Below are 25,914 nucleotides of genomic sequence, written 5' to 3' on the forward strand. Positions count from 1 at the left end.
GTATTCGTTTCTGTGTCATCGGAGCATCTCCTCTGAAGTTAGAGTTACTCTTATTTTTGTTATTCATTCCTTTCGTTTTATTGTATTCCTACATTTAATGTTCTATTGTCCCATTTTATTTTAATAAACGCTTTTTTATTAATACCCACGCGTTTCAATACCAATATCAAGGAATCTTTTTACAAGCATTATTTTACATCGCTTCGACCCGGTTAGGGAATACTGCCATGATGATCAAGACTTTAAATGATTAGATCGCACCATTCTACCCAGCCGGGATTTGGACTCGGAACCTTTTGCATGTGAGGAAATAGCATTATACACTGGAGATGATGGTACTAGGTGAGTATCCGGAAAGGGGAGATTCATGGCTTGCACAAATCTAAGAGCAAAAGGTGGAAGGCTGAAGGGAATTGGCGAGCATTCGTAGGAGAATTATTTGTTGGAGTAAATATAGCTTTTATTATAATTTCCATGAGCTAGTACACTCGTATTCCTGAGCGATTAGCGTTTAAATATCCAGAATATTGAGGAAGGCCACCATCTTCAACAGGATCTTACGCAGGGACCACCCGACCATTGTTCTATGAAACCGCGATTGCAGTAACACCTATCCGCGCAGCGCTGAAATAAATATTATATTTTCGGTGAAAATAGTTCTAAGATGGCATAATCTTACAAAGAAGTCATATATACCAGAAGACATGTTTAAAAATATGGAATTGAAATTTTGTTTGCAAATATTTGCCAGAAATATCTCTCACAACCAGGGTTACCCGAGTGGAAATTCCGGTCAGGTCTTGATCGAGTTTGGATCAGGTTAGACCTGGCCACTGATCAGATATTGATCAAATTGACGCACCCGGTCTTGATCAGACATGTTACGCCCCTGACCAATCCTGATTTGATCAGGACGAATGGATCCGAACTTGATCAAGTCAACTGTATGAAAACCGGATGACCTATCAGCATCAATAACAATTATCAATGATAATTAATCCAAAACAAAAGATAATTCAATTCTTTCACCGTAGACCCTTAATGAATCTCCACTGTTATTACCTCTGAAAAAGCTTATTAGTGTTTTATCGATGCTGAGGATCGAACCGGGGACCCTATGATTACTAATTCTATGCCCTAACCACTACGCTATCGCGCTATTACTATTGAGTAAACTGTACATTGCCTATATGATTTGTATCGGGGTATTCGTTGAATTTACGATTATTCCTGATTTCGCGGATGTACGTGTGTATTTTCAGAGATAAAACATGTTCAATTAAATTTTTATTTATTTCATTAATGAATAATAATAATGATAATGATCATAACACTACTAAATAAATGGACATTTGGTGATTTTTTTCTCAAGATCATTTACGTGTAAGTTTGATACTCCTCTAATACGTATTTACGACATCATCATCCCTCCCTTCCGTACATTTGAGAAGGGCTAGCTGACCGGATCAGAATCTGATCATTTTCTCTTCAATTGACCCCGTTCAAATGCCGATCAAAGACATCAAATCCGAATTTGCTTAAATTGGGGTCAGGCAGCCGACCTCAGGGTAAGATCGTGCCTACCTGATCAGAACTTGATCTGAAACATCCTGCAGTTTTTCGGATCCGATCTACTAGATCAAAACTTGGTCAGGTTCTCATCAGGCATCATCTGATCATGTCTACCTGATCAGAACTTGATCTGAATGCGCTTGTAGTTTTTCGGATCCGATCTGCTGGATCAGAACTTGGTCAGGTTCTCATCAGGCATCATCTGATCAGTCAAACCTTACAAAAACCTGATCAAGTTCTGATCGCGCTTCAAGTGGGCCTGAAGCAATTTCCACTCGGGTAGGTCGTTCACTCAAAATCAGGGTTTTCTACGGTAAGAAGTAGAATATTGGTAATTTTCCTCTAAATGGTAAAAAAACTAAATGAGTGAATAAACACCCCTAACGAAGCTATCAGTACTCATGAGGAGCATACCCTGCGAGGGTCAAATGTGGCACGAGTTATATTTCAAGCAACAGAGGCAGGCAAGATGATCTCAAGGATCAAATGACCTCAGGGGTCAAGCGGGAGAGCCAAGCAGGACACGCACGAGGTTTCGACGTCTATAAGGGTCAACCACGAGAAGCAAGCAGGACATCCACAAGGGTTGCACGATTATAAACCGCACGAACTAATCAGAAAGCTCTCCCAGTTGACCCTTATTCTGATTGCCTCTCTCCGTTGATCCTCGAAATTATCCTGCCTGTCTCTGTCGTTTGACCCTTGTGACCTTTTGACCCTCGCAAGATATGAGTCTAGTGGTGACGTTTAAACCTCGCGAAATCTGAGTCTGGAAACTTTCGACTCTCGCAAGGTATGACCCTTACGATGTTTGACCCTCACGAGGCATGGCCCTTGAGAGGTGTGATCCTTGTGACGATTGACCGTGGCGAGCTTAAACGAAAGAATATTCTGATCATTTCGCTCGATTGATGATCATTCGATCCTTCGACGTTCAACATGACTCCTCCCGCGAACAGAAAAGTCTGAAACCTACTCTACGGTAAATTACTAGTTTTTTTATCTGTCGAATACTAGATAGATTACCAGTGATATTTTACTCGCCCAACCCTGCTCACAACTGTTTTGTGAAGCAGAGAAAAAAATTTCAAGTTCTCAGTCAAAATCTCTGGATTTGAGTGAAATTTTTACTTATTCTAAAAGAATTCCCTGTAAAAATCAGTGAACCGCAAGTTTCTAAAATTCATTAATTTGGTTCTGGAAACTAGAAACTTTTTTCCTCTGTGAAATATCATAAAATTTAACATTAATTGTTGACTCATGACCCAACTATAGTACAAAATTCGTTTATGACTGATGATTGCTAATAACATTAATAATTCTCACTAATCTGTTGCAGCTGGGATTACGGTTCTGACAGGTTGCCGGACAGGGATCACCGCATCCCCAAGTTGCGTTTGGTTGGCAACTTCCACGTTGAGCATCTGTCAAAATCATTGAAGTATTATAATTTGCCTGATTATAGAGACTATCATTCAATGGCAGTTTAAATTCTTGGAATTTGATTCTTCATAAATTGTAATTATGGTGAGAAATAATAATGATGCCAACTGAGCAATTTTTCTTTCTTATGACATGTTGCAGTTATTTTTACTTAATAAATTAACAATTTGCTTTCGAATGGGTTCTCCTTTTTTTCATTCTTATTTTACTATTTCCTTCTTCTATTCCATCATGTCATAGTAATATCATCAATTGAAATGTCATTAAAATTTTACGTATTACTTCGCTCTGTCAAATAATTCTGCATTCAGACTCTCGCAAGACTCGAATTTATTTTCAGACTGGGTTTATTCAAGGTTCAATCAAGGTTGAATTAATGTATAGCCTGGATTTAATCAGGGTATATTAAATTAGGACCAAACGATTAGGCTTATTAAACTCTACCCCATAGAAACTCATTATCCCATGGAAAAAAAGTATAAAATTTGATCGATTGGTTATCGAAATAAAAGTAAAAAAAATGGGTCACACCTATGCATACGAACATGGTGTAGAAATATTCTGATTTCTGAGTCCGAAATTATTTATCCCAATCTAAAAAACCGGAAATTTGGATTTCAAAGATTTCAATGCTTTCATTCAGACGCAAAGAATGAATATATCATGGAATACTTACGCGCAGTGCATGCAAGCACAAGGAAAATAGCAAAAATGAAAATAGCACGCATCTTTGAAGATTTCCAAATGACGAAATCAGACTGATACGGCGAGTCTCAGACTTTCCTCTTTTATACGACTTTATGACGAAGAATTGATATAATAAATCCATATTCATATACAATAAATTCATATGATAAGGAGCAGTATCTGAGAAATTTATTGAAAGAGTTTATATAATAAATTGAATGAACAACTGCAGACAGAAAAATATTGCTCCAACCAATACCAATACCGTTGTAGCACCAGTTTCCGCCCGAGACCCACTCTCTGCCACACTTCACCCCTTTACCGAAGTACCCATGTCATTCGTTTTTTAATCTCGCGAAGATTAATTTCTGCGTAATCAACAGTTTTCTTTTCTCAAGCGATAAAAAATCATGCATTTACATCCAGACGTATGGAACATTAACCCGCAAAAAGTATCAGCTCCACCACATGCAATGTTTCGAGTGATTTAATTTTCGTCCGACCATTAAGATCTGACACTTTGTATTTTCCCGATATTTCTAATATGTGAGTACTGAATGGATCAAAGAAATATATTTTTACTTATAGAAAATTGACTTTATAATGAAACCCCTAAACTGAGCTAAAAGAGAATTATTTGACGTAGAATACGGGGGACAGTAACTGATGGTCCCACTGTATCTGGTGATGAATCAGTTTTTGCCACCGGAGTTCCTGTCATTCATATAACCGAACTATTATAGGGTTACACCCTGTTACTTCGCAAACATAAAAGTACATCATCTGATTTGAAGACGAAATACTATTCCTTTCTCGCTAATTTCCATAAAAAATACGGGGATCGCGGGGCTATTCACAGGCAAATTGGGTGACACCGCGATTACAAAATGTAATCGATTACCCAGGATTACGGGACTGATTACACTGATTACCATTGCCTATGTGATAACTGTTATTACCAAGAACACAGAATGTGATTACATGATTACAAATGATTTCGTCGATTACATTTTGTGATTACCAAACATCTGTAATCATTGAAATCACTGAAAATGACCCCTTATTAAATATGAATTGATGGAATAATTAATTATTGGAACCTGCAAAGAAATGAGGAAGAAGGGGCGGGAATTAGAACAGAGAAATTCAGTCTCCATCACTCCATCTAAAAATGTGGGCATTCATAAGTGCTATCGGGAAAATAAATTTACTGAATATCTACCATTGATGGAGAATAAAACTTACCAGCAGATAATTCAGAGATAATTCAGTCGTTGGTTCTCCAGAATAAGAAGAAATTTTAACCCTGTTGAATCAATTTTCTACGGACAAATGCTCTGTGCAAAACGTATTGGCTATGCAAGGTTCTGAACCACAAACATCTGGGATTCTAAGAAAAATTGATCAAGGGATCTCTGAGACTTAGCGTTACCCTGGCGGACCCATTGATTGTAATTCGATTAACTTTCGATTGTGAGAATCAAGTGATTCGGTTAATCGATTGGCATTTGATCAAGCATCGAGTATGATGTAAACTATAACCGAAACACAATCGAGTGGTTAGAAAGTCGATTAAGACTTGATCGAGGCTGGAAATATCCTAGAATCAAGTTTTAATCGACTTACGAATTAGTCGATTGCAAACCGATTATGAGTGGAGCTTTCTTAAACAATTGAGAATCGAGTGGTTTGGAAGTCGATTGAGACTCGATCGAGGCTAGACATATGTCAGAATCGAGTTTCAATTAACTTACGAATTATTCGATTGTAAACCGATTGTGAGTGGAGCTTTCTTAAACAATTGAAAATCGAGTGGTTTGGAAGTCGATTAATACTCGATCGAGACTAGACATATTTCAGAATCGAGTTTCAATCAACTCATGAATAACTCGACTGTAAACCGATGGTAAGAGAAGCTTTCTCAATCAATTGAGAATCGAATGGTTTGGAAGTCGATTGACTCGATCGAGGCTAGATATATTTTAGAATCGAGTTTCAATCACCTTAGGAATTAGTCGATTGTAAACCGATTGTGAGTGGAGCTTTCTTAAACAATTGAGAATCGAGTGGTTTGGAAATCGATTGAGACTCGATCGAGACTAGACATATGTCAGAATCGAGTGTCAATCAACTTGGGAATTAGACGACTGTTAACAGATTGTAAGAGAAGCTTTCTCAATCAATTGAGAATCGAGTGATTTGCAAGTCGATTGAGACTCGATCGAGGCTAGACATTTTTTAGAATCGAGTTTCAATCAACTTAGGAATTAGTCGATTGCCAACCGATTGTCAGAGAAGTTTTCTCAATCAATTCAGAATCGAGTGGTGTGAAAGTCGATTGAGACTCGATCGAGGCTAGACATATTCTAGAATCGAGTTCTGATCGACTTACGAGTTGATCGATTGTAAATTGATTAAATTGTCCGACAGTCGACTGTGAGTCGATTTAAGCGAAATGTTTTTTTAATCAGATTTCAATTAAATTATAAGTCTATTAACTATCCAATATATTAACCTCAAAGTCTGTCTGTTCATATGTCAAATCAATCGATGTTTTAATCAGTTGTGCAATTACACTGACAGCGCTCATAATTAAAATGGATACAAAAAAAGGATCAGGTGAGTAAATTTTCCAATATACATTATCTATGTTAAATTTATAAGTCGACTCTTGCTCTCTCAAAAATACATAATTAATATTTTGTCAAGTGTCAAGTGAATTATAAAACTGACGTCCTGGTCACTCTAAAAGCTTAAGCAGGTCGCAAATTTCCTCAGCAATGGAATGGAATCAAAATCAAAAGGCTCACACAAATATTCTCCGAGATATGTTAGTTCATAGTCAACGCCCCCGTTTTTTCGGTCTAATGTGCCCGTTTTGCAGACTTAATCTACAACTTTTCAACGGCCTGTTAAGTGAATTATAAAATTGACTTCCTGGTCATTCTAAAAGCCTAAGCCAGCCCCAAATTTCCTCAAGAATCGAATGGAATCAAAATAAGATCTTTCACGCAAATATTCTCCGGATATGTTAGCTCTAAGTCAACGTCTCCATTTTTCAGCCTAACGTCTCCATTTTGTAGAGTTCATCTGCAACTTTTCAACGGCCTGTCAAGTGAATCATAAAATTGACTTTTCAGTCTCTACTATATTAAAGGAGAACTAGGAAATATTGGATCGTATTAATGAAGTGTGATTATCGATTCATGGAAAAACACTACGATGATGCGATTATCTGATGCTTTTTTCTCTGTCATTGAGTTGAGGTTGGGTCTATCCCACTGACAAATTACTTGACGGCCACGCGAACCACACTTCAAAAGTACTAGTCCTTCTTATTAAAGGAGTTCCCCATTTATCGAATTGCGATATATCGATTTTTTATTTGTCGAGAAATGACAAAAGATCGATTGTCATAATCGAGTTGCATATCAATCGATCGATAAAAAAGAAAATTGACGATTGATGAGGTTATAAATTGTAACAAAGCAGATGATAATAACATTACCAATAATATTTGTAACTGCTAATTTATATTCAGTAAAAAAAAGGGTTCAACTGGTGCCTTTTGAAATTACACGTGCACAGTGCGACGTACTTCTCAAAAACTGGAGAAAGCCGGCATCCGTGGATCCGTCAAACATTGAAACAATTCTTCATTGTGTATTTTTTTATGAATACACGGAGAGAATTAAATAGTAAATATTACCATGGCCATGGTAGAGATTACTATGGCAACATAGTAAAAGGATTTTCAACTGACCCTACATAGTAATCCTTACTATGTCCCACGGTAATGCTTACCATATCACATGGTAATGCTTACCATGGTCACAAGGTAATACTGACCATGTCACATGGTAATCGTTACTATGTCACATGATAATGGTTACTGTGTTACATGGTAATGGTTACTATGTCACATGGTAATGCTTACTATGTCACATAGTAATGCTTACTATGTCACATGGTAATGCTTATTATGGCACATGGTAATGCTTACTATGTCCCATGGTAATGATTACTATGCGAATGGAAAATAGTCCTATGAGCATAAAAAGTATTCCTAAAATACACAGTTGACATTTTCCATTGTCTCTTGATGCGTAAACGCATGACGCTTAAGGCTGTGTGCTCAGTAGTCGATGAACAGTGCACAGAAGCGGTCATGGACAATATGACAGAAGACTCAAGCGCTCTTGGAACTACGGTAAGTATATTTGTTTGGTTTCATTGAATATATATAATAATGACGTAGAAAGAGAATTGAAAGTTGTGAAAAATTATCAGATTCAACGACTTATTATCAGAAATAATTTTTTCTCATTTGTAACTCATCCGTTTCGATAACATTGATCGATATCCTAGTGAATATGTAAAAAACAATGAAACACGTTAATTATACGATAAGTATAACTATTAACGATAATTTATTAATTGAGAGTGTTATTCTTTCAATTCAAAAATATGGTTCTTAAGGGGAGACCGTCCCGAATTTTTGAAATCGGCGATGCCTTCATCTATCCCCTTATCTGTTTATGAAGAAGAAAGAGGCGTTAGACGATGAAAATTAGCAAAAGTGTCCTCATAAAACAATTATCAACCGATTGACTGGAATTTTCGTTCACACATCCATAATATGTACACAAATATGAATGAGCTTCTTTAAAAATGTCTATTTTTTCATTTTTTAAATTTTTTTCTCAAAATTGGTTGAGGCCAAAAATTTGAAAAGTTAGTAATATTCACCTACATGATAAATCAGTGAAGTACGAATTTTATCAGCTGTTTCGAACTAGTTATTTAAAATATCATGAGGAAAATGATGGAAAAATTTGAAAAATTCATACTCCAATGATTTACTATGTATTTCAATTTGAACAATTTTTCAGATTTTTCGCCTGTATCAATTTTGGAAAAAAAATTCAAAAACCCAAAAATTGATTTTTAAAAAGCCTCATTCTGTTTTATTTGCGCATATATTCTGAATGTGTAAAATAAAATTCAAGTCAACTGATTGAGAATCGCGTCATGAGGACACTTTTGAAGATTCTCTCAATAGAAGAAATTAAAACCTAATTTTTTCTCATTTTTTTGGATTAAAATTGAAGTAATAAATTCATTAGTACAATAAATAAAGGCCTCTTCGATTTGGGAATTTCAGTACGGTTTCCCCTTAAGATTCTGAAAAAATTGATAATTTCAGATGTTTTCAGGCCTTCAAATATCAAAATCATCAGAAATTTTTCATACATGGGACATGACATTACGACGGATGTCGTTTTGATAATGCCTACAGAGGCTGGGCCTCAATTACATTTGGTAAAAATTGTATTATCTGATGACCAACACCTAGTTATTCTCGTAACTCACCAACTGGAAGAATATTTTTTTGATAACCATTTTCAAGCATATCAAATTGATATGAATCAGACGAGATGGTCTACGTTGACCTATCACGACATCAAATTTTGTTCTTTATCATACGTAGCAATTTCTGGGAATGGCAATAAATATGTTCCAAAACATTGGGTTTAAATTGTTGCACATATGCTCTTTAATGTACTAAAATAATTTAAATATGAATATCTCTTTGAATTATTGATTATAAAAATAATCATGGGAGAAATTAGGATTAAGTTAAATTAATATCTTGTAATTCAATACTTTTGCAGTTGTTGTGAAACAGCGTACTTAATAAAGAAATTGTTTTTCAATTTTTATAGTACAGAATTATTTAATGTTACAAACATTAATTAAAAACATCCCACCCCTCGAAAACAAATATTTTCAAACAAATTCTACTTTTATTAAAAATATTGTACGTTATAACTATAATCTACTCATGTTTCATTCCTTAAAGGTATTTACTTACTTAGATAATATTCATTATGTGTTACAGGATATTTTACGTAACATAGGAAGCTCTACTATGTAACATAGTAACATTTACTATGTTAACATAGTAAAGTTTACTATGTAACATAGTAGAGCTTACTATGTAACATAGTAGAGCTTACTATGTAAAATAGTAAATGTTACTGTGTAACATAGTAATTATTACTATGTCCATAGTACCTTTTACCATTGAGGAACTTACCATGCCCCATAGTAACCATTACGATGTTGCATGGTAGCCATTACCATGTCCATGGTAGCTATTACCATGTCCATGGTAGTGCTTACTATGTCCGGATTCTGACATCGTAATATTTACTATTTTATTTTCTCCGTGTACATATTAATTATTCGTTCTGTGTGCAGTGCATCATCATCGATAGAAAAATCAAGAGACTCAGTACGTAAACATTTGTTAGTGCTTATTTTTTTCAATCATGATAATTCTTGATGAATGAAACTCAGAGTTAACCTAAAAAAGAAAAGAGAAACTCGAGAAAATGATTATGAAATCAAATCCAAAATTAACTTATTTGGGTTTGATTCATCAAGAACAGGGGCGGTTGGCATAAAATGAATATCTTTGACTTTTTTTTTATGTTAATGACAAGTTAAACTGTTGATCGAACGGAATAATTCTACCTCTCTGAGTAAACCTAGTTTGAATTGAGAAAGATCGATTTTCATAATCCAGTTTTACTATACATTGATGGAGGAAGCAATGAAGATTGATGAGGTTATAAATTGTGACAAATCCATAAATGATAACAAGACCAACAACATTTACAATCGTCGTTGTCTAAGAATAAAAGAAGTTGAACTGCTGTTGTTCTGTAAATATATTAAAGGACAACTAGGGATGATTATATAGTTTTTTTTTTCTGTCAATTCCGGCCCTTTTCTGAGGTTTTTTTCTCTGTTATAGAATTGAGGTTGTGACTCTATGTTATTGACAAATTCCCTGATCCGCGCGCGTAATGCGCTTCAAAAGTGCTAGTCTAATATATTAAAGAAGAACATGGAATAATTGTATCGTTCCGATAAAGTGCGATTATGGGTCATTGAATACATATCGATTAATGACGGAAAATCAATTTTTCATCATTTTATAATTCAATTACAAATATATTTTTATTTACAGGCTCGATTATGATAACAATATATGTGTAATTGCATTATCAAATGGTAAAAGCCTGATTTTCGAAAGGGTATTTTTAACTTCCCGATCTATCAAAAATCGCCTGTCGTATTTTCATGATTTTTTCACTTTTCTTCACGTTTTATATCGTTTAGAATTTTTTTAGAAGACATGTTCATGTGTGTATGTGTGTGTACGCAAAAATTTGCCCGACGATTTGGAACAAATGATGCGATTAAAATTTTTTTTCGTCAATCGATGCGTCTTCATGTAACTTACAACTGATTAGTTTTTGGAAATATTTATCTCAGCATTTCTCCGGAAATTTCCCAAAAACATGTGAAGAAACAGTGAAATTGTCGTTTTCTCATTACAAATTCGATGATTTTTGCAGTAGAAATGATGCGATTGAGATTGTTCCTCATTCAGTCGCTAAATATTAACATGTAGTGAACTATAGCAATTTTTGAGCATAATTGACTCAGACGTTTACCATTTTTTTTCAAAACAAAAATTCTAGATTTGCGACTTTTTCAGGGGATTTACATTTTTTGATTGACAATTAGAGATAATTCCTGGAAGAAGTAATGGATCGGGAAAGCATTGGTTCGACCCATCGTGGGTTACACCCACTTCAACCCATCCGCAAAGTGAGCGAGCGAACAACACGCGATCGAATTTTTTTGTTTTTCATCTGTCTTCCGCTGAGAATTATGAGAGCTAACAATGTTCAAATACGTTTTTGATCACAAATTTTCTGTATTAAAAAAAAACAGATTGAAAAAAAAAATACGAAATTGCCGAAATCGTCGTTTGAAGTTTACTTTGGCGATTTTATCCATGAAGGTGGGGTGGGGGGAAAAATTGCAACCATTTTCAATAAATTCAGAAAATTTCCGATCACAAACTGTTTGGTCATTTTTTTTTTTTTATAATTTATCCACACGTTCAATTCGATCCAACAATTTTCATGTAAAATCATTCAAGCTTGTAGAACCTCACCAATCAAAAGACTCCTACTCGAGAAATCTTCTTTTCTATACATAACTAGTGCGAAGAAGCAAAAAAAAAATCATTAAAAATTTTGAGGCCCATATGCATTGCTAAAAGAGGTCCTCATTTCTCGAAAACAAATCGTTAGTCATTCAAGTTTAGCCAATAGACCGTCGTCTTTCTTGTGCAATATTGCCTTCCGAGGCTATGAAGCGAGGATGGTAAGCACGTGGGCAACTTTGAAATGAAGACGTGTGGAGATATATATTTCTTTTATTTTCTAAAAATTTTCTGAGCGGCGACGTAAGTTCCCTTGAATGGCCAAAATTTTCTACGGTTTTCACTATGTTAGAGAATTTGTACTGGCAACATTTTGGTTCACAATTTCTATCAGTCGCATTCAAAATGAAGTGATGATTCGTTTATAGTTGAGTGGTTTGCAATAAGGTTCCCAATGGTATGTATGCATCAAATAAATTGTCGATAAATGCATCTATCATTTATGATTTTTTCACAACTGTCATGTGCTTTATTTTCCAGAGGGAGAGTTATTCGAGACAATAAGGATAGGAGTGATGGGAATTTTCTGGAGTATATAGTTTTTCATTCGTGTCTTGGAAAAATGGAATGATGTTATGTAAAGCGTTGAATTTCGCTTTTACTTCACAACGGCACAGTTATTGATTAATGATTATCTGTTAATTTTCATTAGGACCTGAAAATTAATGAACATTAAAAAGAACAAGAAAATTTATTCTTAGGTAATTTATTCATTACAACGTGTTTGATATGTATATTTCACATTATTGAAATTTGTTCCCATTTCGTGGCCAAAATCTGCATGCAGACAATGTATACTTCTATTACTTATTTAATCTGTTTCCCATACGTTAGGCAGTTTTATGATACAGATACCCTGGTTGCTATCGATTTTGAGCGCTGGGCCCTGTATATTTCTGCCCTCTATAAAAACTATCTCCTGACTCAGAGACACATCCTTAATGAATCTTGTCTTACAAGCACTCCCAGTACGCCGCAATCGTTGTAAAAAAAGACCACTAACTATTTCGTCACCATTAGAGAAAGTAACAATTGAGATAATATCGCCGAAGTCCTCATCATTGAAACAAATAGTACAATTTGAAAATGCTGTTGTTGTTCGATAATCAAGAGTTCTATAGTCAACTCCATTAATACGAGCGTGATTATAAGCTTTCAAATTCTCGGGAATATATCCTGCTTGATGCAAAATATTATCTTCATTCGCAGATAGTGGTCTGCTGATTTCCATTCCCAAACATACAAAGCGATTTCTGGGGTCATAGTTACGGTCAACCAGATAATCATGATGTATGACATTTAACAATTCCGAAATGTAATTTCTTGTGTCATGAGATACTCTTTCGTCATAGGCGCAATTTTGTATAAATTTGTTCATTAAAAATCGGGTATAAACTTGCAGTACCGCTCCATTAGGACTTGTTATCGTTTCAATAATCTTGCGGTTCATGGATTCAAATGGATATGCATTGTGAGCCCACATTGGCCCCCAATTCCTTACAGTCTGACATACGTGTGTCAGCAAATGTATATTATACGTCATTCTTTTGGTTCCGAAATATAAATCAAAAGTGATCACGTACCGTTTTGAAATAGTTTCTGCATGGTGCATGTCACTAGGGGTGATAGAATCGCTATTTAATATGTATAGAGCTTCAAATAACAGAGCTAAATGTTTTAGATATTTGATTGGTAGAACGTTTTCTAGACAAATTAACCCATAATATCCAAAATTGCGCCATTCTGAACATTTGTATGACTTCACATACTTCAGTTCTCGCGTTCTTCTTGATATTCGACTAGGAAATTTGATCGACAGCATTACTTTTTCAATTTCTCGTCTGCTTCGCGGATCACCAATGTACCAGTCTTCTCCTGTATCTTTCAAGAACATCAAAAAATGTTGCTTTATCACACCCGCCAAATTGTGCATAGTGTCAACAATAGGGCCTTTACCTAAGTCGAAACCTTTAAGAAGCCCAAGAGCGGAGGGGCCCTTTATGCCTCTCACACTTTGGATTTTTCTATTTCCTTCTACGTAATGTTGAAATGCTTGTCCAGCTTCCATTCGTATGGAAGCATCCGTCCGTAATGAATACTTGTCTTCAGCAGAATATTTTCACCCTCTCATTCCCGCGATAATAATGCCTGGATGATAGCAAAATGTGCATCCCCATTTACCATTAAATTGAGTCATTCGTAGATACTCATAACGAGCTCCGGAGTCAGCGCAAAAAATTACAGGTATGAATTTGCTAACTACTTTCTGGTTCTCTGACGGCTGCCAAATAACGCCGTTGATGTATAAATTGTTTAATTGCTCTGTAAATGGCAAAATATATGCATTTGGCAACGGCTTTTGCTTATCAACCCATATGCCCGCAAGTAATATATGTTTTTTTCTTAAAAAAGGAGGTAATTCATTAATTTGAACAAAAAGAGGCCATGCGCTCAGCGACGAAGATTCCGAGATAGAAGCGCCATCCGTATTGAAAGTGAAAGAAAAATTCCACTCATTGTGAAGAAATTCACCTGGCTTGCACAATTTCTGGTACTCTATACCGTCATAAATATCTCTGATAGAATTAGATTCCGGTTTACTAGACCGATATTTCAATGAATTCGCTATGTTGGGTATCCGAAGAAGTTCCTCCAATTGGTGACGTAGACTGAGTGATAGAAAAAACGTGATATTTTTTCGACTTTTATCAGGCCCGCACTTCTTACATATGCATTCTTTGTCAATAATAGTACCCTCTCCTACTGGGCTTCGGCATTCTCGACAATAAAGATGTCGTGTAATGGTTTCATCGTTGCGTTGTAGGGCTCTCCATAAACTTTTTTTTGTCGTGGGTAAACCACTGCAATAAGTTGTGCGAGCAATCCATTTAAAATATTCTAATGTTGCCTTATAGGTCCAATGATGTGCCATCGACATTGCTAATCCAGCTAGAAAGTAATCTCTCACTGTGACATGCTCTTGTATCTTAAGCGGCTTATTCAAATGATTCAATGAGCTTTCCATGAAGGGAGTCGTGTGATCAACTCCGCCGGCACCATCTTCAGTATCACCGTCTTCATTTTCAATCCTCGAATCTTCCAATCCATAATTTCCCATATTCCACTGTTCGTCTTCACTAGTTTCAATCTCCGAATCCGAACTCAGCACGTCCGACTCGTCCTGTCCTGATGTATCATCTTCTGAGCCATCTAGAGTTCGATTTACATCTTCATTTATAATTTGAGAGTCATCTAATAATGCTTCATTAGCGGCAGCAATATTATCGACATTACTTCCATCGGAATCATCATCGACGTGTCGTTCCTGTGAAAATGTTATTACTCCATTAGCGCCATTGTAAGTTTTATGCATGTCGATAATAGAGCGCGTTTAGATAATACGACATATTTGTTCGTCTTGGTTATTCAAATCGTGCACAATATTCAGTTCACTTGACTACATGGAAAGCAATGAAACGGTGAAAAATCTAAAATTTACAAGATTGGATTGTTTGAATGAAAAAATACCGGCATTGAATAGATTTTACATATCTGCACCATGTTCAATAACCAAGAAAGTTAATAACGTCGATTTTTTTCCTGAAAGATTGGACATCACACGAACATTAAAATGAAAATAAGTTAATGTGACGTGGGAGATTTTTAGGTTTAAACGAATGAGTTTCACCCCGGCGGTGATATTGGGCTTCTCGCTCAGAGCTTACGGAACACTCACTCGGATGAGTCTATCCAGACTCAAAAATAAGGATATGATCACCATGGATTCTCGAATGATTGCACCGATAGATGATTAACGAAATATTATCAAGGTTTACTGTTAAAATATAATGAAGATAAAATAACTACTGGGTTCGGTTCCGCTTGAAAGTTATGTAGAATATCATGAAACGAAAAAAAAGGATTTTTTTTTCATATGAATGTATGTCCAATAGTGTACTCCGAAAAAAGAATTAAAATTTGGGGTAGAAATTACAAATACTCAGGAGCATTTGTCAATACACGTTCAGTTTAATTCGCCTCATGGTTTTCTGAATATATTTATTTTTCAAGAGTTTACGGTGAAATTTGAAAGTCTTGCGTTATTTAATTAAATCTTCCCATGCGTTAAAGATCAGTTACTCGGTGCCAATGTTCTGTAAGGCAGGAGGGTAGGAGTAAGGATAAGAGAACTTCGAGGGAAAGTACATCTGATCAATCATGTTGAATTAACATAATGTTTAGAGAATGCATATGTGGAAAACTAAAACTAAGTATAGATTTCCTGGTCAGAGAATTCCACCATTTAATGTACACGAGAATTGAAAAATTCGAAAATGAAAGATTTTATGAAGTAATATCCATCATTTGCGATAAACCTCCATTTGCTTAGTGAATGTAGTGAATAATGAAACAATAGCTTTTTCTGGTCTATTATTAGAAGGTCTCATAATGTGGAGTTTGACGAACTGAGCCGAAAGCTAGTAGGTAGCAAAACTAATATTTAAGGAGATTCACTCCAAAAAAAAAGCTTTTTAGTTTTCATATTAAAAAAAAAAATGAAGTACCATTTTGCAATTGATTTTTCCTCAGGTATGCCATTTTTTCGGTTGAGATGGTCTCCGACGAATAAAAATTAGACCTTCGTTATTTTTCCATCCGAAAATCAACACAAAGAAAATCCCCTACATATTCATTTTTTTAATAGTTTTGATACGGTGGGGTGAAATGTAACACTTTCTGATCTCTTCGAATTACCGATATTTCTACTCATTGCTATTTATAAATTAAAATTATAAATTTCAACAAGGCTATGAACGGTTTCATTTCCCCCTACTTTTCCCGATAATCGTCGAATTCCAACTCCTTACCATGTGAAATGTAAGAGGAGATACATTTTGAAATTCGAGAGAGTCACAAATATTCGTTATTTTTCATTGTTTGCAAATATTGTTGTAAAGTTTCAGTTGTGAATAGAATTAACATATAAGGTCGTAATAGAAGAATATTTTTTCCAGGTATTCATAGAAATTTTTATGAATGGAAAATTGGCAAAATTCGTCTTTTCCATTATTTATCTATCTTGAAAATTTTTTTATTATCTTTTGTTTTGTTTTCCTTTTTTTGGTTTTCTCACGAGCTTTACAATGTAGCTCCTCCCACATTTATCACGACAAAGGGATGAAAATTAGAGAATATATTCAAAATACCCTTTCCCAAAAAAACTATTCGAAATTTTCGTTATATTCATTTTTCAATTAACCCTTCGGTACTCGCACCTACGGCACCGCGCCGCAAAAAATCTTTTTTTGCCTAGAACTTTTGTCAGGAGTCTTTAAAAAATTTGAAAAAATTGGAATGCCTTCCCTAAACTGTCTAAATGGTTATATCAGAGCTTCCGAAACGGTAAATAGAAGGAAGTCGATGAAAAATAAAGTTAATAATCAACCAAATTGCAAAATACGGCGCCGTGCCGTGGACGCGACGGACCGTGTCTCAGAATTGACCGTGTCTCAGAATTGATCATCATTAATTAATTCGACATGATTGAGAAATGAATCGTTTTTAGTTTACTTCAGTGATAAACAGGGTAAACATCAGGGACACATTCAGATATACTGTTTAGAATATTTTTCTCCATCGATTGATAAATTTTCAACCCTAGTCGTATGGAAACGTGTCAATACATTATAATTAACTGGACTATCCTATTCATTTCATTTTCTGAAATTCAATTGTTGTATTTTAGAATTTTACATAAGGAGTATTGTTCAGTACTTGCACCATCGATTTTCCAAGGTCTGTGAGAGTTTTTTCAGTTTTCAAAGGCTTCAATAATGACCCACTTGGACAATCATTAAAAGGAACGTATGTGTACTCACCTGTAAATTCCAATGAATGATTCCTGACTCTTCTTATCACTGTTTGATTCTGGTGTTGCACACAATATACGGCAAGGTCAAATATTAAGTTCTAAAGTTAAAGTTGAAGTTCCAATTGGAAATAATTCGCATATCTTTTTGAACAGATATTGTTGCTTCTCAGAGTGTTGGATATATTCTCCAACAGATACTTAAAAATGAGGTTCTTATGAGGGGGTGGAGAGACTGAAGGGAACGAAGGACTTTAGGTGATTGGTTAATTTCAATGAGAGGTGGTTCCTTCGGGGTTGGTCCTAAAGACGAAAGGAAGAGACCAAAAGAGGGGGTGGGTCAAAAACCGAACCGCATTAGGAAATACTGAGAAACCATATGATTATTAGGAAGGATCTGAACGGAAAGTTGAAAATTTTTTTCGAATTATATATGAGGTATTCCATGCCAAATGAGTAAACGGCTGACCCTCACCCTCTTCAAAATTGATGATGATTTTTTCTACGATTAAGGGGCTTAAAAAATCGTCGCTTAATTTTGACTTTTTCCACAGTCAGATTCGGAGATAGGATTTTAAAAATATTTTTTTGTTTTTCTGTTTTTTTCGCAAGAACACCAGAAAAGCTATATACGTTATACATGCTATATAATAGGGTTCAATTGAATATATAGGTTTCAATTGAGTTAGATAAAGGCCAACGATGCAAACATTTTGTAAAACAAAGTGTGAAATCAGGGCACTAGTTTTGGAAATATTTGCCCAAAAAAATTAGAAAGAAATTGCTTTTTCTCAGTAACTATTGCACTGGTCGAGCGGATCTTGTGGCCACAGGCAGTTCGAGTTGTGACCTATAATCTGACAGAATTTCAGATTTTTTGAAACTTTTCTTTCATTACTCAATTTTTTAAAATTTGCGCATGAAAAATTTAATGAAAAATCCTATCGAATTGTATAAGAAATTGTATTGACTTTGTATTAAATTTGCTACAATTTTTTTGCCATTTCTACTGACATGTTGAATAGAAAATATTATATAGAAAAAGTCCATAGAATTTCACTTTTCCACAGAACTTATTCTTTTAAGATATTTTCTATAAAATTTTCTCGGCAACAAATTTTGCGACTTTTCTCAGTCGTATCTTATTTTCTTTTCTTCAAGACAATCGAACCAGAAATACTTAGAAAATTCAAGCCAAAGAAATTATCAGACTTCTCCTATAGATTATTTTCTATCGAATATGGCAATAGAAACAGCAAGAAACTCATAGAAATTTCAATAGAATTTATTAACGAATTCGGATTTTTACGTTATTCAGACATTCTACATCAGTAGAATGCTATGCTCGGATATCTCGTAATTTTACAATGGAATCTGTCCGGGAAAAATTTCACTGCATAGGGAGCTAAATATTATAATAATTTCATCAATGTTTCACTTCGTATATAGCATCATTTATTTTACAAAAAAAAACATTTTGGAGTATTAAAAAAAGTGCCGATGTGCGACCGCAACCGCTTATGGACTTTATGACGGGTTGGGCGCTCGGACCTTTGAAATTATTTCCAGATGTGAGTTTCTTACCTCTGCCAGGGACGACAACATGTATTAAATCCTTTTGGGTGTTGCCACGTCCATCCCGTTGATCCGGGGTAACGCTGAGAGCAGTGTTAACATGTCTATAAATTATCGAAATTTAGGAATAAAAATTTAAAATCATCATTAATTCATTTTTCCATTACTCACGTCTTCTGGGCCTGGAGGGCCCCTCCCGAAGGTACCCAAAAGGATTCAATGCATGTTGCCGTTCCTGACAGAGGTGAAAAACACCCATCTGGAAATAATTTCAAGGGTTCGAGCGCCCAACCCGTCATAAAGTCCATAATCGGTTGCGGTCGCACATCGACCCTTATTTTTAATATTCCAAAATGTTTTTTATAAAATAAATGATACTATGTACAAAATGAAACATTGATGAAATTATCATAATATTTCATACCCTATACAGTGGAATTTTTTCCAGACAGATCCCATTGTAAAATTCCGAGATATCCGAGCATAACGTTTTAGTTTAAAAAACAATAAATTTTCACTTTTACTTTCCAATATAATCAATACTAATCAATTTGAGGAGATGAGGCTCCGTATAGAATAAGATGAATAATTACTCTGTCGATTAAGACTTGGCTGAATTTTTCAAGATTTTTTTGAACAAACTTATAGGCGTTTAACCCCAGGGTCCTCTACTTATGAAACGGATAGTAGTTCGTACTGAACGTTATTCATCTCTATTTTAAAAATCATTAAAATTGTTGTGAAGAAGGATTATACCGATTTTCATCCCTTATTTATGTTATGATTGACTTTTTCTTTAAAATATGATTTCTCTCTGCTTCTCTTTTAATATTAGTAGGGCTTTTTAATTCTTCAATTTTGGCTATTTTTTTCGAATATTCCGTACGGCATATTCCGAGTTTTTTATGACTTAAAAAATCATAAGGTATTTAAAATCACTCATGTTTTTACGATGTTCATTGTCTACATTTTTTATGACTCCTTTTTTTTTCTCCGTGGTTATTACGGATTTATAAGTTTATCACATTTCGGGCGAATTCGGGGCTTATCCTCTGTTTAATCTTATATTCAAAGCAGTTTCTCGTATTCTAGAACTTGGGTTTATCCCATTCAGCTGTCGACGGTGAGAGATTCTACATTGATCCAATTTTTTTTACAGTACAAATTTGGAAAATCCAGTAGGTCCGAGGTACATTATTATAAATACCATGGACGATTTGAAGAGAAATCAGCTACATAATCTTCGATACTCAAGCAGTATGATGTTCGGCATCATCGTGCTCATATTCATGTAAGTGGACAAAATTATTACGATACGGGGAAGATACGAAAAACATACGGGGATGAAAACAATCACAATTTTTTAGATTTCATTGAGAATTTTCCGGAACTGCATTTCAGTCAGCCACAGGCCACTAAGCGAGGTCACGATTGTCTTTTGTAATTTTTTTTCTCGAAATTGCACACTACCTATACATTCATTTCTAACCGAAATGTGCCCTCTAATGTTCGGCGCCGCTTGGAAAATTTTAGAAAATTCGCTAGAAAATTATATCTGCTAAAATTATATAGGATTCCTATAAGATTGTCCAACATTTATATGAGAATTCTATCACGGAATTCAGCTGTTTTTAGCGATTTCTATCAGATATTTTATAGAGAAAATCTCATAGGTTTTGAAATTAAATTCAAATTATTGAGCAAGAATTTACTGTTTTTTTTTTCACTTAGATTCCGCAATGAAAAACGAAACAGGATCAAGCGCAAAGGACCCTACAAAATTTTCACTCAATCGTTTTAATAGACAAAAAATTAAATTGGAAAAATTTAACATAAATTGAACGTTTATAACATTTCTTCTATAGAATATTTAATGGAAAGCGGCCAAAAAAAGAATAAAATTTTTGTATGGAATGCTGAGAGAATCCTATTTATTTAATCTACAATTTTCATACAATTCTGATAGAATTATCTAGCGAATTCACGAAGATTCTTTATTACATTTTCTCATGCGTGAAAACCAACTCCGTAAAATTCTCGGCCGATTATCCTTCGACCTCCCAAAATAATCGCAATATTCTTCAATAGCTTTGTATAGCAAACAAATGGAAGTGTCAAGTTTGGCAGGCTAAAAATGAGTGCACAGCACGAAGGATTATTTTGCACAATTTGATACATTAGTTCGTTTGCAAGGAAACTTGGAGATAATATTGCCATTGATTTTGGAGATCTCGGAATATTATACCTGATAATTTCCTCTATTCTGATTAGGACCGTTCAAACTACAACATTGAGGTCAGGTGAAATCTTTATACTTAGTTAATTTGAAATGTTCTCCCTCTTGCATATACTCTATCGAAGCGCAATATTTGAAGTAAACTTTTTAAAATATTTTTCATTGTTGAAAATCTGAAGGGATATTGAGGTTGATTATTCTTGATCGCAAAATTTCAACCCATGGAGTCGTCGCATGATACAATTTTTTGATAATTCAGTATTGTGGTCTTATAACGTTTTGATACTCTTGCGGTATTAAGAATGTTTAGCTGGTGCCGATGAATTGTCGGTGAATGTGATTTTTTCCATGTGCAAGGAATATTTTGTAATTCTTTTGACTGATAGCAGGGCATATGAAACTCACTTTCTTCATGTAAGAATAAAAATTAATCGCAATAGTCTCGCCAGGAATGATTAAACAAATTTTTCCTTATACACGACCTCTTATGGGAATAATGTTCAAATTGATATTTCGCACAGTAGAAGACTAAAAATAAAAATAAAAGTAGGAGGTAATATGTGAATAAATCATACTGAATCCAATGGCGAGAGAAAAATTTGGAGTACCGGTGCTAACAGAGGAAATATTCAAGTGATTCTATCCCATATAAGCGCATGTTATAACATGCATTCGAGACATTCTGTCCATTTCATTTCTGAACGATGAACATAGGTTGATGAATTGAAATTCGTTCCAAAATAAAGAAAATATCTTCATCTCTCAGTCAAAAAAAAATTGATTCGTTGTTGAGTAATTGCGATTTAGGATAAACATTCTTGAAAGTGATAGTTTTTATTTGAGGGTACCTCTTTGATAGGAAACGAGAGATGTTCCAGAGTGGGCTATTACACTTTTCTACTATAGATGTACTTCAAAATAGTTATTTTCATTACTGGGATATAATGAACCTCATTATGACCGACTTCAAAATCACAGTGAAAGCCGAGACATCACCTTCACTGTGAGTTCGTACGAGAGTAATGAGATGCGTTACAGCTCTGTAACGAACATAGATTTTTGGCATACTCCTGTGTTAAGTGCCATTTTGCGGCGATTTTTTGGTCCTAAGTAGTATTTTGTAGCGTGGACCCCTCTCTCCTCTCTACCACAACCCAATCACAACCTTCACTTTTATTTTACATCCCGCATTTTGCGAACAGTTGAGAGGAGTGGGGGCACGAGCTGTAAAATGCGAGATTAGAGCTCGAAAAATGTAGTTAAGGTGGCACTTTATACAGGACTATGATGAAAAAATTATTACCGATTCGAAAATTGAGAATGCCAATTCGGTCATCTTCAACATTGCTAGGTCCGTAATATTAAATATTACCGAATTGGTAATATTATTTCTGATTCGGTAATTTATAATATTATTGAATTGGTAATTTTCGAATAGCGACTTGATAATATCTTTTTTTGGGGACTTACATAGATGGTACAGTAGACTCTCGTTACAGTCGCACTCACGAGGCTGTAGGGGCAGCCGATTCTGAGAATGGGACTGTATTTCTCTTCCCCCACCAGGCGCTCACGGTAAGCCTAAATTCCGGGAATCGGGAGCGATAAGAAAATAAATTTTACTCCAATTATTTTTCTCTTCAATTTGCATTGAACATTTTTATTAAATATAAAAATTATTTTCATTAAACACTTTTATTAAATTAACAAAATGAATTGCGTTGAACACTTTTAGTAAATTAATTAAATGAATAGGAATATTAATAACATCGCATTGTTCAATACACTCCAAAATTTATTCGCTTCATTCAAATAAAAAGCAGGATTATACACCACTGCAAAGACCCTCTCTTCGTGACAGTCAAGAGTGAACTGAATTTCGCTCTCGCAAATTCATTTTTCCTAAATTTTATTTCCCGAATTTCTTAGAAATGCAAAACAAAGCCCATTCCGAGAAAACACAGGGGCATTTAAATCCACACCTCGGAGGTGGTACGGAGTGGGGGAAGCGCTCGAGTTCGAAAAAATCGATATGAGGGGAAATGCGACTATAACGAATGCGACTATAACGAATGCGACTATAACGAGAGTCTACTGTATTTCATTTGGAATGTTTTATTTTCAGGATGGTTCGACAGGGTACCACGACTATTCAAGATGAGATGTATCACATTGATAACTTCAGGAGAAATTCTACTATCTATTTCGAAAAAATTTCAAACGTCAAGCTTTACAATGATAAATGGCGGTTAATAACGTTTATCGATTTAAATAAACTTGTCGAAGAATTCGAGTTGATTAGGTATTATGCGAAGAAGTTGCAAAGCAATTGCCATCGAAAACTTCCTTTCGGAGTGTTTATCTGCGAGAATAAACATTTTTTACAATCTATTATTAGACGGATTAAGGAATTAGAACGTAAGCAGAACATTTTTGATGAACTTGTTGGGAAGGAACAGAATAAAAAGCGAAAGAGAGGTCTTATAAATATTATAGGGTCTGTTTCCAAAATATTATTTGGTACTATGGATGAAGCAGATGCGGAATATTATAACGAACAGATCGATAAAGTTCATGAAAATAATAGACAATTAGCTTCACTCCTGCAAAATCAAACTAACATAGTTGAAAGTTTTCTGCACACAGTCAATACTTCTCTTGATGAGATAGCAACGACGTTTTCTATTATAGACGAGAAGATAAGGAATTTACAAAATCTTGCTGATGACACATTGAGGCAGGTTAAAATGGAGAAATTACAAATTGATATGAATGCTCATGTAATTGAATTAGAGAGTCTAACAAACTCATATGATAATCATCTGGAGACTCTTACCAATGCAGTTATGTGGGCCTTTAAAGGCTTAATTCATCCAGAGCTTTTATCACCAAGACAATTCATACAAATATTATCTGAAATAAAACCTGCTATAAAATCATCATTGGACTTTCCCATTCAATTACATTCAAAAAATGTTGCTAATTTAATTTCTGTTAGTGATTTACATATTTTTTCGCTTAATAATCGTTTGATATATACTCTCCACATTCCATTAATTGAGACAGATGTCTATCAGTTATTCCGTTTCATCCCAATCCCCCATTACATTAAAAATGATGTTTACACGTATATACATCCATCTAAAAAATATATCATGTTATCCCAAAATCGCCAGAAATTGCAACTCTTCGATGAATTGACTGATCAGAAATGCGAAACATTGAAAGATGTTCTTATATGTTTGCAGCAACAACCATTTTACTCTGCCCATACGCATGAGTCTTGTGAAACAGATTTATTTACGAAAGGCAACACCGATGTGGAAAACAATTGTGATGTAAGATTACTTAGAATCCAAAGCTCCACCTGGACAAAATTAGGCACAGGCAATTGTTAGTTGTTCTTCACGACGCAAACCGAGGTCCTTGATATACTATGTGATCAACAAATCAGTAATCGCGTTGATATAAACGGTTCCGGAATTATTACACTCGCAAAGCATTGTAAAGCTTGGTCAAACACGGTGGAATTAATTAGTCAAAATGTAGAATCTTATAATTATACAATCAATTTCACAGTGATTACCCCAAATATCACATGGAATCATCAATGGATTGAATTAATAGTCAATAATACCCAGCGCGTATCGGAACTTATACCTCGAGAATACCGTAGACCCAATCTTCATTTGAAAGATCTACAAGCAGTTAGTGTCAAGCTATCAGAAATCCGCTCACTAGCTGAAAATATCAAGCATCAAAAGCGACAAATTCATTGGATGAACACTCATCACAGTTTCTTATGGTACATATCTTATGGATTGGGGATTATTTTCGCATTATTTATATTATGCAACGGTGCTTCTTGTAGCATCTACAAGTTATTCTGTAGATGTATATGTAGCAGAAGATGTTCTTTAGATCATGATGTTACGAATTGTTTTAATAAGAGTTCAAGCCAACAAGAAAGTGTGATCAACAAACATGAGAACGATCCACGAAATATTGTACAGTTCCAACAGTCGCGCAAATCTGAGGATCTGAATACTTCTAATGGTAGATGGTAAGGATCAGTAAAGTTTAGTCATATGAATTTCTGTGCAATAAGAGAATAATCAATAGCTTATAAATTATAAGCTATATATTATTCTCTTATTATAAGTTATAATTATTTGTTCATTACATAATATCGGGATGAGAGTTAAGGAAACATCCGATCAATTTTCAGTGAACAAGCGGTGGAAATCATGGAAACAACTAGGACGCAGACGATTAATCCTCATAGGCTATTGGCCAAAGAAATCGAGGGACGAATGAAAGCGAATGAGCTAGTAAATACACGTAAGGATATTGATCCGAATAACGAAGTATTTATGCAATATTTGACCAGCAATACTCATCGATAAAGGCTATTACCATTTTTCAAAATTGCAAAACCATTTT

General features: G+C 34.8%; 1 long non-coding RNA gene across 1 annotated transcript in view; it reads right to left on the minus strand.

Moving 5' to 3' along the window:
- Window positions 1-453: 453 nt before the first annotated feature.
- The window catches only part of LOC107046456, a 29,912-nt gene continuing 4,451 nt past the window's right edge, over window positions 454-25,914 (minus strand). The window contains exons 2-3 of the long non-coding RNA XR_001461562.2: window positions 2,899-2,996; window positions 454-624 (exon numbers count right to left, since the gene is read on the minus strand). This is a non-coding gene — a long non-coding RNA (uncharacterized LOC107046456). The remainder of the gene's footprint in view (window positions 625-2,898; window positions 2,997-25,914) is intronic.

Source organism: Diachasma alloeum, unplaced genomic scaffold (assembly GCF_001412515.2).
Source record: "Diachasma alloeum isolate Michigan unplaced genomic scaffold, Dall2.0 Dall_scaffold_01396, whole genome shotgun sequence".
NCBI classification, from domain to species: domain Eukaryota; kingdom Metazoa; phylum Arthropoda; class Insecta; order Hymenoptera; family Braconidae; genus Diachasma; species Diachasma alloeum.